Consider the following 13,460-nt stretch of genomic DNA (forward strand, 5'->3'; position numbering starts at 1 on the left):
TGAGTGAAATAAGTCAATCACAAAAGGACAAATATTGTATTAGTCCTTTATTGTAAAAGTTAAGGAAAGGTTTATCTATAGAAGGTAATTTTCTTTGTTGGTTACCAGAGGTGGGAGCGGAGGGAAGGGAACACTGTTAGATAGATAGAGGTAAGTATCGATTTGGGTGAAGAGAAGGACAATGTACCAAATGTGAGTGACCGATATGGCACCATTGAGGATGAGAAATACATAGAGAGGTACATGGGAGATAGAGACAAGAAACCCTTTTGCACATACAGTACTGCATTGTCATGAAGGCAAACATGGGTATATGGATGTATAGATGGGTGGACAGGCTAAACAATTAGGTATATCTATGAAATGGGGAGTGTATCCAAGAACATATATATGGTTGGCAGACAATTATTCTATAAGTGTATGTGAATGATCAGAATTCCCAGGTGTATAGTACAGCTGACAAGGGGCATGGTTGTGGTCACTGCTTGGTCACAGTCAACTACCCAGAGGGACCGAGTAGTTGAACCTGTGGGTTTGGGACCATAGTTTAGCAAAACAGAATACAACAAATACTGGTAAGGGTGTGGAGAGATTTTAACTCTTGTACACAGCTAGTGGGATTGTAAAATGTACAACCAGTATGGAAAATGATATGGTGATTACTTAAAAGTAGAAAATAGAAATATACTTGATCCAGCAATCACATTACTAGGAGCATATCCTAAAGAGTTGAGACCCAAGCTATTAATAGATATATGCACGCCCATGTTCATTGCAGCACTGTTTACAATAGCAAAGAAATAGAAACTACCTAAAATTCCATCAACAGATGAAGGGTATAACCAAACTATGGTACATGCATACAACGGAATACTATGCAACATTAAAGAATAAAGAAGAATCAATGAATCACCTCATAGCATGGATCAACTTGGAGGACATTATGTTGTGTGAAATATGTCAATCGCAGAAGGATAAATATTGCATTGGTCCATTATTATAAAAAGTCAAGGAAAGGTTTAAACATGGAATGAAATTTTCTTTGTTGGTTACTAAGAAGTGAAAGTAGATGGATTGTTAAGAGACAGGTTTGATATGGTTTAAGGGAAAAGGAATATAACAAAAGCATGTGACTAACACAATATTGCTAAAGGGAAGGAAGACATGGAGAGGTGTCCAGCAGGTACAGACAATAAAAGCAAGTACTATTGCAGACCTCATACTGCATTGTCAATAACAGGAAACACTAATCTACAGGTGGATGCATAGGTAGATAGACAAAAAAATCAGGTATTAACAGGTAATGGGAATATATGCCTGACCATACATAGGTTTGACAGACAATATTCTTAGATATATATTTGTATGTGCTGTAAAAAATGTCCTTTTCCATTTTAAAGCTAACAGTGGGCAAAATTAGGATAACTACTTAAGGCACAACTAAGGACCTTGAGGAAGTGAGTTGCTAGGCATGCAGTGTGGGAACCAGGATCACAAGAGACATCAAACTCAATTGTCACAACATATTATACAAACATACTGTGTTACATTTAACTTGAGTGAGTAGTGACGGTGATCTTAAAAGCTTGTGAGTGGCCATCTAAGATGCAACTATTAGTCTCAGTTCATCTGAAGCAAAAAGAATGAAGGAAATAAAAGATGTGTGGAAAGACTTAGTACAGAGGACAATTAGACCATGAGAATGTATCCTATATGACTCTGAGACCAGAAGAACTAGATTGGTGTCCAGCTACCAAAGCCAGCCTCTCAGAAAGGGATGAAAATTGGAGATCCTGGACAAAGTGTGTATGAACTGCTGAATGTAAAAAATATCTGAATTGTAAAATTTCACCAAATCTCAACATTTTTTTTAAATCACTAAAAGTAAAAAAGAAATTATTTGAGCAACAGAGGAAAGATTTTTAATCTTAATTTGGAAATCTCCTATTGAAAGAGGATATGGCCTTAAATAGAAGTAGAATAGTCAGTGAAATTCCTGATCTCTAAAAGAATATATAAAGTAGAATGATTGTTCTTTTTCAAAATGAGCATTATCAAATATATTTCATGCCCCACTGAAAATGAGTGGACTGAGCATTTAGTACTTCATAGAGAAGGAAAACATTCAATAGTGTCTTGATTAATGGTAAGAATTACACAATATGGATAAGGTGGTGAAAACCATTTTAAAAAAATCAAACTCCCATATATATTTTTGTGCCTCTATGGTCTGCTTGAAAGTACTCTGGCAGTATAGTGGTTAAGGCATTTGGCTGTTAACAAAAAAAATGCTTATTAGTTCAAACCCATCAACTGCTCTCCAGAAGAAAGATGAGGCAACCTGCTTCCATAAAGGTTTACAGCCTTGGAAACCCAGTGGAGGTCTCTGAGTCAGAATAGACTAGAGGGCAGTCAATTTGTTTTTTAGTTTTGAGGGTCTACTTGAGAGAGGATGGATACACTACCAAAGAAACATGAAGAGTATAAGCTTTTTCAGTGGCTATGTAGTAAGTGCTGAATTAGAGACCATAGCTGGGTTATTATTTTTCACCTCAAGTTCACATCACCCAATTAGTTGTAGATGAATAAGTAAGATAACAGTGTATCTCCTCCAACCATGCTCAAAGGGATCCTCCTTGGTAGAAGGGAAGCCATGTGAGAGTACATAATGTATAAAGTTTTTAACATAAAGTTGGTAGGAGTGGGGGAATTCTGGGAAATACTGCTTTCAATATGATAAGCTTTCACCAATTAAATTATATTTTTCTCCTAACTTGAGGAAGAGAGAATGGAGATTATCTGGGGAAAATGGTTGTGTTTTCCCTAATGATAACTTAATGGAGAAGAACAGCAATATCTGAATCTTCTGCTATGGAAAGCTGAAAAGGAAGAACTAACATCCATATTCCAACACTCTCCAAGCTGATTAAGTTTTAAATTATTTATCCAAGAAGTACTGCTTTATAGAATATCAGAGAAGGAGAGATCTAGGTAGGCAGTGACTATGTAAAATAACTTCCAAGTGTATCCTGTACATAAATAGATAGATAGATAGATAGACAGACAGATAGATAGATAGATAGATATTGAGGTCAAGATGGGAAAATATCAGAGCAGAGATAAACCTATCATATTTGAAATAAAAAGAGTAAGCTTGATTTAGTTTAACAAATTGGCTTTTATGTTGGAAATAGTTGGGAAAAAGAGTGTAAATTGCAGTCATTTTTGGATTGGACCTTCACTGTCAAAATAGGGAGATTATTTTGTATGCAGCAAACTAACTATTAAGGTTTTACAGATAGATAGAACATACAGAACACAGTTTCTATAAATTTAATATTCCACGATTAGAGATATTGATTAAAAATAAAAATTGGAGGCTACAAATCCACTTCGTTAAATATTGTCAAAATAAAAGCACTGCGATGTACATATTATACATATAAAAAAATGAAAAACGCATCTTCTAAGCTGTGTCAACAAACATTTAATAACATCAGAAAAATATTCTTCAAGTGGATTTTAGATAAACCTACACAAATAAAGCTTGTATGATAAATGAAATGCAGATGGAAAAGTGAAAACAACAAAAATTTAAAACGATATATTCTAATCAAAGTACACATGACTTCTAGATGTTCTGTCTCTTCCAAAACCAAATCAAACTCATTGTCATCAAGCCAGTTCCAACTCATAACAACCCCTGTTGAGTTTTTGAGGTGGTAAATCTTTATGGAAGTAGATTGTCCCATATTCCTTCCTCAGAGTGGTTGGTGCGACAACCTTCTGTTTAGCAGTCAAGTGCCTTAGGCATTACACCACCACACCTCCGACTTAAGGCTCTATTTTAAGCATCATCCCCTACTAGCCTTTTCATGCCACTGACCTACTGAGACTCTGAGTGCAGTTGCTGTAGAATTTCCTACATTCTGATGTATATACGTGTGCCTTTGTGTTATTTTTTAGCATATCCCTCTGCCTCTGTATGTCCTACAAACGGAATGCATGTACTAAAGCCTTACTTACTGATTTTCCTTTCTCTCTTTCATTATTTATTTATTTTAGTTAAAAAAGAAAAAACTTGACACATAGTGTACTCCATTTTATATCAGTCAGGAAGCATAGTGTCTGCTTATTCCATGTTTAGTAAAGTTAATTTTGTTGGTGGATTCGGGCACTGATAACCTAATTCCTGGGTTATGAAGTTGCTCTTTCCCTAACAAGCAAATAATTTGTCAGTGAGCTTTGGCATAATATGAACCAGTAGTTTCTCAATAATCAGTCTAATATTGTAGCTACAATTTTTGTTATTTGCTTAAATCAGTTATTGAATTGGTATTTGAAAAATGATGGTTCTGTTAATTTGACTTTTCCTTCTGTACTAATTAGCTGTTAATATTCTGCAAGGGATGGCTTACTTTAATCAACAAATATTCTTTAAACCCCATTAAGAATGAAAGTAAACTAAGTAAACACTTAACAGTATATTCAGGAGTATTTGAAGACAGAAAATTATTTAGAAATTTCAGACTTAAAGGAATAATTATCTAATGTCACGAATCCTTACCTCAAATTCATTCTTTAAGATATCTAAATTTAGTGTTTAATTTCTTTCATGTCCTTTATAAATAAATCCTTGCATACTTACACACATAATCAGAATAGAATTTAAACGTTAATTCATATTCCTCTCACAAGTAGCCATATGCATATTTATAAGTCAGAAAGTGTAAGTATTGACACAGGATATACCGTGTACAAACAGGGCAAAGAGGCATCTTCTGATTTCCTCTAACTTCATAAGAGGAAGACAGAATCAGCAGCAGCAGCCCAGAGCTTATTCCTATGAGGCTAGATATGCCACCACCCTCCACTCTTTTTACCAACTTTGACACCAATCGCCCCTCCCATGGTACTGACTGCTTCTCTGCTGGGTTTGATAATTCACTGCAATGGCTTCACAGAACTCACAGACAATACTCATGATTATGGGGTTTATTAGGGAAGTAACAAGTTACAATTCAGGTTCAGGAATGTGCTCAGGATAAAATTCTTCAATCAGGACAGTCTCCCTTCTGCTGTGCCCTCAGACTCTCCTCTCTCACACTTGGCCTCTCGTCCTGGGTTCTGCTTCTGTGGGCCAGGTAAGTCTGCCACTCTATCTCATGTCTCTTGTTTCCACTGCTACCATCTCTACACCAAGGTGTCTCTCAGCTGAGGAGGTCCAGCACAGGGAACTCAGGTCCAAGCATGTGCTCCACTTCACCTTCTGCTTTTCTCTCTTGATGGCAGTGAGATCTTATCTCTGCCTCTAAACCAAAAGCCCACTGCAATGAGCTGATTTCAACTCATAGCAACCCCCATTGGTTTTCCAAGGCTGTAAATCTTTACAGAAGTAGAATGCCCAGTCTTCCTTCCTTGGAGTGGCTTATGGGTTTGAACCACCAACCTTCTGGTTAGCAGTCAAATTCCTTAGGCACTGCACCTATCAGAGCCACAAAACTAACCAGTCCCAAGATCAGAGTTCTATACATCATATTTGTGTGGTCCGACCCAGTAATCTAGTGGGAGTTATAAGGACTATGCCGAGAAAACCCATATCAAGTAATTCACTGCACTATAGGCTACTCCCTGGCTTTTCTAGCCATTGTCCCATTGAAATTTCAAAAATTAACATCCCCTTCACAATCAGTTTAGGAATAAACACACCCATGAAAGCATGTAAGCCGGTCACTTCATGCCTTTATCTCCCCCCAATTTAAATTGTTGTTGTTGTTATTAGGTGCTATCAAGACCTCTAGAACTCAGTGACCTCATCTACAGCAGGACAAAACATTGCCTGGGCCTGTGACAGCCCCATGATCCTTGCTATACCTGAGCCCAACGTTGCAGCCACTGTGTCAATCCATCTCATTGAGGGCCTTCGCCTTCTTCGTTGGCCCTCCACTTTAACAAGCATGATATCCTTCTCCAGGGAATGGTCCCTTCTTACAACACGAGCAAAGTAGGTGAGATGAAGTTTGGCCATTCTCACTTCCAAGGAGCATTCCAGTTGTGCTTCTTCCAGGACAGATTTGTTATTTCTTTTAGAAGTCCATGGTACTTTCAGCATTCTTTGCCAACACCACAACTCAAAAGCACTGACTCTTCTTCAGTCTTCCTTTTTCATTGTCAAGCTCTCACATGCATGTGAGGTGATTGAAAATACCATGGCTTGTGTCAAGTGTAGCTTAGTCTTCAAGGAAACACCTTTGCTCTGCAGCACTTGAAAGATGTCCTTTGCAACAGGTTTGCCCAATGTTCCCAATACTATACAACATCTGACAACTTGATTGCTGTTTCATTTGGTGTTGATTGTAGAACCAAGTAATATGGAGTCTGTTCAGGTTACCTCGTGCCGCTCTGACAAGAATATACCACAAATGGGATGGCCTTAACAAACAGGAGTTTATTATTACAATTTGGAGGCTTTAAGTCCAAGTTCAAAGACCCAGGCTTTAGGCACTGGGTGAAAGCCCCTCAACCGTGGGGTCCAACTCTGCCTCCTGCTCTTGGCCCACTGGAGCTAGAGGCATTTCTTCACTCAGCTGCTGACTGCTGAGGCTGAGAAGCCCCAAGATTGACAAGTAAAAAGGCACAGTCCTGATGTTACCAAAACACATGGCAGGCCATTAATTCAAGTCCATTGTAAGCCCCAAGGTCAGCAGAGCATGGCAGGCTGAAGAGCAATGACATAGATACATGCAGGGTCCAAGTGTGCCATAGGCTAGAGACCATTCCCAAACCTGCTTATTATGTAGGGGAAGCAGACCACATACCCAGAGCAGCTACTCAGCTACTTGTGGTAGATCCCACCATAGAGTTGTTTGCCAGTCTCTTTACAGGGAATAACTACCATCAGCTGCCCAGCCACTCAACCAGGCCCAGCCAAGTTGACACACAAACATAACCACCACAATGTCTTTGACAACTTCAATATTTTCTCCATTTATCATGATGCTGCTTATTGGTCCTGTTGTGAGGATATATATATATATATATATTTTTTTAATATATTGAGGTATAATCCATACTGCAGACTATAGTCTTCACTCATCATCAGTAAGTGTTTCAAGTCATCCTCACTTTCAGCAGGCAAAGTTGTGTCATCTGCGTAATGTAGGCTATTAAAGATGCTTCCTTCAATCCTGATGCCACGTTCTTCTTCATATAGTAAAGCTTCTCGGTTTATTTGTTCAGCATACAGATTGAATAAATACGGTGAAAGACACAACCCTGACATACTCTCTTCTTGATTTTAAACCATGTAGTGTCCCCCGTTCTGTTCGAACAACAGACTTCTTGTCTATGTAGAAGTTCCTCATGAGCACAATGAACTGTTCTGGGATTTCCATTCTTCTCAATGTTACCCATAACATCACAATCAAATGATTTTGCATAGTCAATAAAACACAAGTAAACATCTTTCTGGTGTTCTTTGCTTTGAACCAAGATCCATCTGACATCATCAATGCTATCCCTCGTTGCACATCATCTTTTGAATCCAGCTTGAATTTCTGGAAGTTCTCTATCAATATACTGCTGTAACCGTTTTTGAAATATCTTCAGTAAGATTTTACTTGCACGTGGTATTAACGATATTGTTCAATAATTTCCACATTCTTTGGGAATAGATACAAATATGGATGTTTCCCAGTCAGGTGACCAGGTAGTTGTTTTCCCAATCTCTTGGAAGAGCCAAGTGAATGCCTCTAGCGCAGCATCTGTTTGGTGAAACATCTCAATGGGTATCTCGCCAATTCCTGGAGCCTTCTTTTTCACCAGTTCTCTCAGTGCTGCTTCAACTTATTCAATACCATTGGTTCTTGATCACATACCACCTCCTGAAATGGATGAATATCGACCAATTCTTTTTTGTTACAGTGACTCTGTGCATTCCTTCCATCTTCTTTTGATGTTTCCTGTATCATTCAATATTTTGCCCATAGAACCTTTCAAAATTGCAACTTGAGGCCTAAATTTTTTCTTTAATTCTTTCGCCTTGAGAAATGATGAGTGTGTTCTTCCCTTTTGGCTTTCCAACTCCATGTATTTGCACATTTCATTATAATAATTGACTTTTTTTTCAAATAATTATGTTTCAGACTCCCACAGTTATTAATTATGTTTTGGGAATGTACTTATTATTTTAGAAGAAACTACTGAAAATAGAAAGGAAAAAAAATAGTAACTTTTTGAAATCTACTTCTTATCAAAGTCATTTTGACAGATTCAGGCCACCTATAGACTTAATTCACCTAAAGGGTAGCAATATAACATTTATCTCCACTAAATGTAAACAAATAATAAGCAGTGAAACTTTGCCAAATTACAGGGTATGGTGGTTATGTTTTTGTGTCATCTTGGCTGGACCTGGTTGAGTGGCTGGGTGATAGCTGGTGATAGTTATTCCTCATGATGAGACTGGCAGTCAGCTCCATGGTGGGTTCTACCACAAGCAGCTGAGTACCTGTTTTGAGTATGTGGTCTGCTTCCCATATATAAGAAGCAACTTTGGGAATAGTTTCTAGTTTATGGAATCCTTGGACCCTGTATGTAGCCATGTCTTTGTTCAGTGCACTTTCAGCAGCCTGCTATTCTCTGCCAACCTGGGGACTTACAATGGATTTGAATTAATGGCCTTCCATGTGGTTTGGTAATATCAGGATTGTGCCTTTTTACTTGTCAACCTTGGGCTTCTCAGCCTGAGCAGCCAGCAGCTGTCTGAGTGAAGAAAAGCTTCTAGCTTCAGTGAGCCAGGAGCTGGAGGCAGAGCTGAAGCCCAAGGCCAAGGGTCTTTCACCTAGCCCGTAGAGCCTGGCACTTTGAATTTGGGCTTAAAGTCTCCAAATTGTAAGAGAATAAACTAGTTTGTTAAGGCCATCTAGTTTGTGGTATATTCATGTCATAGCAGTACTAGGTAACCAAAACACAGGGAAATATAATTATTGGTATATAAATATATTATATCAAATTATGCTAACATTTCTTGATATACAACAAGAAAAAAGATGGTATTGAGAATGTGATATTATGGTACATTTGCCTGTATAACAATATGTTCCACTCCAAATTGCCAAGTTTCATCATATTATCATTATTATGAAAAGTCACAGGTGTTTTTTCTTCTTGTCATATATATGTTCAATGCATACAACATGATCATATTTGCATTACATAAATTTAACCTACTTGTAAAAAATTCACATATACCTTTATCTGATAGTACAATTTTCTTTAAACTAAGCATACTTTATATAATGTGCTGTTGTTGTTAGGTGCTCTTGAGTTAGTTCCAATTCATAGCAAACATATGTACAATAGAAAAAAGAATGCCTAGTCCTGCACCACCCTCCCAAGTGTTGCCATGTTTGAGCCAATTGCTGCAACCACTATGTTAATCCATCCTGTTGAGAGGCTTCACCTTTTTTCTAATGCTCTACTTTACTAAACAGGATATCCTTTTCCACAGATTAATCCGTGCTGTCAACTTGCCAAAGTACCACAGATTAAATATGGCTGTTCCATCTTCTGAGGAGCATTTTTAACATTGTTCCCTCTTCTAGCAGTCCATGATATATTCAGTCTTCTTCAAAAACTCCACAATTCAAATGCATCAATTCTTCTGTGGTATTCCTTATTAATTGTCTGGCTCTCACATGCACATTAGGCTATTTAAATACAATGGTTTGAATAGGGCTCACATTAGTATTTAAAGTGGTATCTTTGCTCTAACATTTTAAAGAGATCTTTCTCTACAGATTTGTCCAATGCAATACAACTTTTGATTTCTTGACTAATAATTACATGGGTGTTGATTGTGGATCTAAGTAAAATGAAACCCTAGACAATTTTAATCTTCTTTCCATTTATGGTGATGCTGCTCATTGGTCCAGTTGTGATATTTGTTGAGTTGTAATCCATGCTGATTTTCATAAGTAAGAGCTTCAAGTCATCTTCACTTTCAGGAAGCAAGGTTTTGCCTTCCGTGTATCTTAGGCTGTTAATCAGTCTTCCTCCAATCTTGATGCTGTGTTCTTTTTCATATAATTTAACTACTCAGATTATTTGCGCTACATACAGACTGAATAAGTATGGTGAAAGAATGAAGCCCTGAAGCACAACTTTCTTGTTTTAAACTATGTAGTATCTTCTTGTTCTGTTCAAATGACTGCCTTGTGGTCTATGTACAGTATAATAATGACCATAGATAAATGTTCTAGAATTTCCATTCTTTTGCAATGTTATCCATAATTTTCTATGATCCACACAGTGTAAAGCCTTTTCATAGTCAATACATCTCAGATATAACATCTTTGTGATATTCTTTGCTTTAATTCAAGATCCATCTGACTTTAGTAATGATATCCTTCATTTCACATCCTCTTCTGCATCTGGCTGGAATTTCTGGTATTTCTTTGTCAATATACTGTTGCAACCAGTTTTGAATTATCTTCAGCAAAATTTTATTTCATTTGATATTAATGATATCGTTCAATAACTTCCACATTCTTCTGAATAACCTTTCTTTTAATAGGCAAATATATGGATTACTACAAGTTGTTTAGCCAGCTATCTGTCTCCCAAATTTCTTGGCATAAATGAGTGAGAACCTTCAGCACTGCAAAGATTTGTTGAAACATCGCCAATTCCAGGAGCTGCATCTTAAACCAATTCTTCAGTGCAGATTGACAATTCCATCAGTTCTCAATCATATGATACCAACTGAAATGGTAAAATGTCATCCAATTATTCTAGTACAGTGATTCTATGTATTCCTTTCATCTTCTTTTGATGCTTCCTCTATAATTCAATATTTGCCTATAGAATGCTTTAATATTGCAACTCAAGGCTTGAATTTTTCTTCAGTTCTTTCAGCTTGAGAAATGCCAAATATATTATTCCCTTTCAGTTTTCTACCTCCAGGTCTTTGACCATTTCTTTATAATACTTTGTCTTCTCAAGCTCTTCATTGAAATCTTCTATTCATCTCTTTTACTTCATCATTTCTTCCATTTTCTTTAATGTCTCTCTGTCCATGAGGAATTTTCATGGTCTCTTCTGGCATTCATTTTGTTTGTATCTTCTTGTCTTGAATTATTAATGATATTTTTCTTTGTTCATGTATGATATCCATGATGTCATCCTACAACTCATCTGTTCTTCAGTCACTGGTGTTCGGTACATCAAATCTATTCTAGAGGTGTTCTGTAAATTCAGGTAGGACACACTCAAGATTGTATTTTGGTTGCATGAGCTTGTGTTCATTTTCTTCAGCTTCAATGTAAACTTGCATATTGTTCTGGTTACTTACTGCTGATTGGAAAAGAATACACAAATAGGATGTCTTGGACAAATAGGAGTTCACTCATTTACAAGTTTGGAGGCTTTAAGTCTGAATTAAAAGTGCCATGCTCATGAGGGTTGGTGAAAGCCTCTCAGCCTTAGACTCCAGCTATGTATCCTGCTCCAGGCCACTGAAGATGGAGGCTTTTCTTCACTCAAATAGCTACTGACTGCTGAGGCTGACAAGCCAAGGTTGACAAGTAAAAAGGCACAGTCACAATATTATCAAACCACACAGCAGGCCATTGATTCAAATCAATTAAAAGTCTCAAGATCAGCAGAACATGGCAGGTTGCTGAAAGAAGACTCGACTACATACAGAGTTCAAGCATGCCAAAAAGCTAGAGACCAATCCCAAAGCTTCTCCTCATATATGGGAAGCAGATAACATCCCTAAACAACTACTTAGTTGCTCATGGCAGATTTCACCATGCAGTTTATTGCCAGTCTCATCATGGAGTATAACTATCTCCAGCTGCCCAGCCACTCAACCAGGCCCAGCCAAGTTGACAACAATCTTAACTATCACACATATGAACAACTGATGGTCCATGTCACAAGTGTTTCCAGCCTTGTTCTAGCTGTTGATATACATCACCTCTTTCCAAAGATGTAGTTAATTTGATTCTTATGCATTCTGTCATGGGATGTTCATGTCCATACTCACTGTTTCTGTTGTTGGGGGAAAAAAAAAAAAAGAAAGAAAGAAGGAAACATATTTGCAATGAGTAATGCATTGTCCTTGCAAATATCCAGCTACTAATGCTTCTTTTTAATTTCCAGCTTTCATATTCCAATCACCAGTCATTATCAATACATCTTGCATTTTGGTCCTGTAGTGCTGCTTTGAACTGTGGGAACCCAGGTAAGGCTGGGCAGACAGGCCACAAACCCAGATGCAGGAGGTGGAGGAGGCACTGGGGTCAACACAGAGCCACAGGAACCCAGGTAAGGGTGGATGATACATTAATGGGCAACTTTATGAATAGCCCTGAAACTTATGAATAGACCTGAAACATTGTCCAATACAGTGCAGGAAAACCAGCCTCTTAGTTTGGAAGGCACTCAAAATATGAGTGGGAAAGAGCTGCATCATCAGAGCAGAACCAACCTTAATCATATGGATAAAGGTAAGCTTTCAGGACTTCCATTTGATGACATGGCATGACTCACTTTGAAGAGAAACAATTGAAAACATCCAGTAATAATCAGAACATGGAATGTATGAAGGATGAATCTAGGAAAATTGGAAGTTGTCAAAAATGAAATGAAGTGCATAAAGATTAATATCCTAGGCATTCATGAGCTGAAATGGATGGTTTTGGTCATTTTGAATCAAACGACCATATGATCTACTATGTTGGGAATGACAGCTTGAAGAGGAATGGCATGGCATTAATCATCATGAAGGATGTTTCAAGATCTGTCCTTAAATACAATGCTGTCAGTGATAGGATAATATCCATATGCCTACAAGGAAGACCAGGGAATACTACAATTATTTAAATTTAGGCACCAACCACCAAAGCCAAAGATGAAGAAATTGAATATTTGTATCAACTTCTGCAGTCTGAAATTGACAGAATATGCAATTAAGATGTGTTAATTATCACTGGTGACTGCCATGCAAAAGTTGGAAACAAAGATTTACTGGTAATTGGAAAATGTGGCCTTAGTGACAGAAATAACTCTTCAGACTGCATGATAGAATTTTGCAAGACCAAAGACTTATTCATTGCAAATGCCTTTTTTCAACAACACAAACAGCAGCTATACACATGGATGCCACCATATGGTGTAAACAAGAATCAGATTGACTACATCAGTGGCAAGAGCTGATGGAAAAGCTCAATATCATTAGCCAAGACAAGGCCAGGAGCTGATTGTGGAACAGACCATAAACTGTTGATATGCAAATTCAACTTGAAGTTGAAGACAATTAAAAAAAGTCCAGGAGAGCCACAATATGACCTTGAATAAAGCTCTCCTGAATTTAGAGACCATCTAAAGAATAGATTTGATGATTTGAACACCAATGACCAAAAAACAGAAGAATTATGGGATGGTATCAAGAA

Source organism: Orycteropus afer, unplaced genomic scaffold (assembly GCF_000298275.1).
Source record: "Orycteropus afer afer isolate SDZICR_OR568_19922 unplaced genomic scaffold, OryAfe1.0 scaffold00348, whole genome shotgun sequence".
Classification (NCBI taxonomy): Eukaryota; Metazoa; Chordata; class Mammalia; order Tubulidentata; family Orycteropodidae; genus Orycteropus; species Orycteropus afer.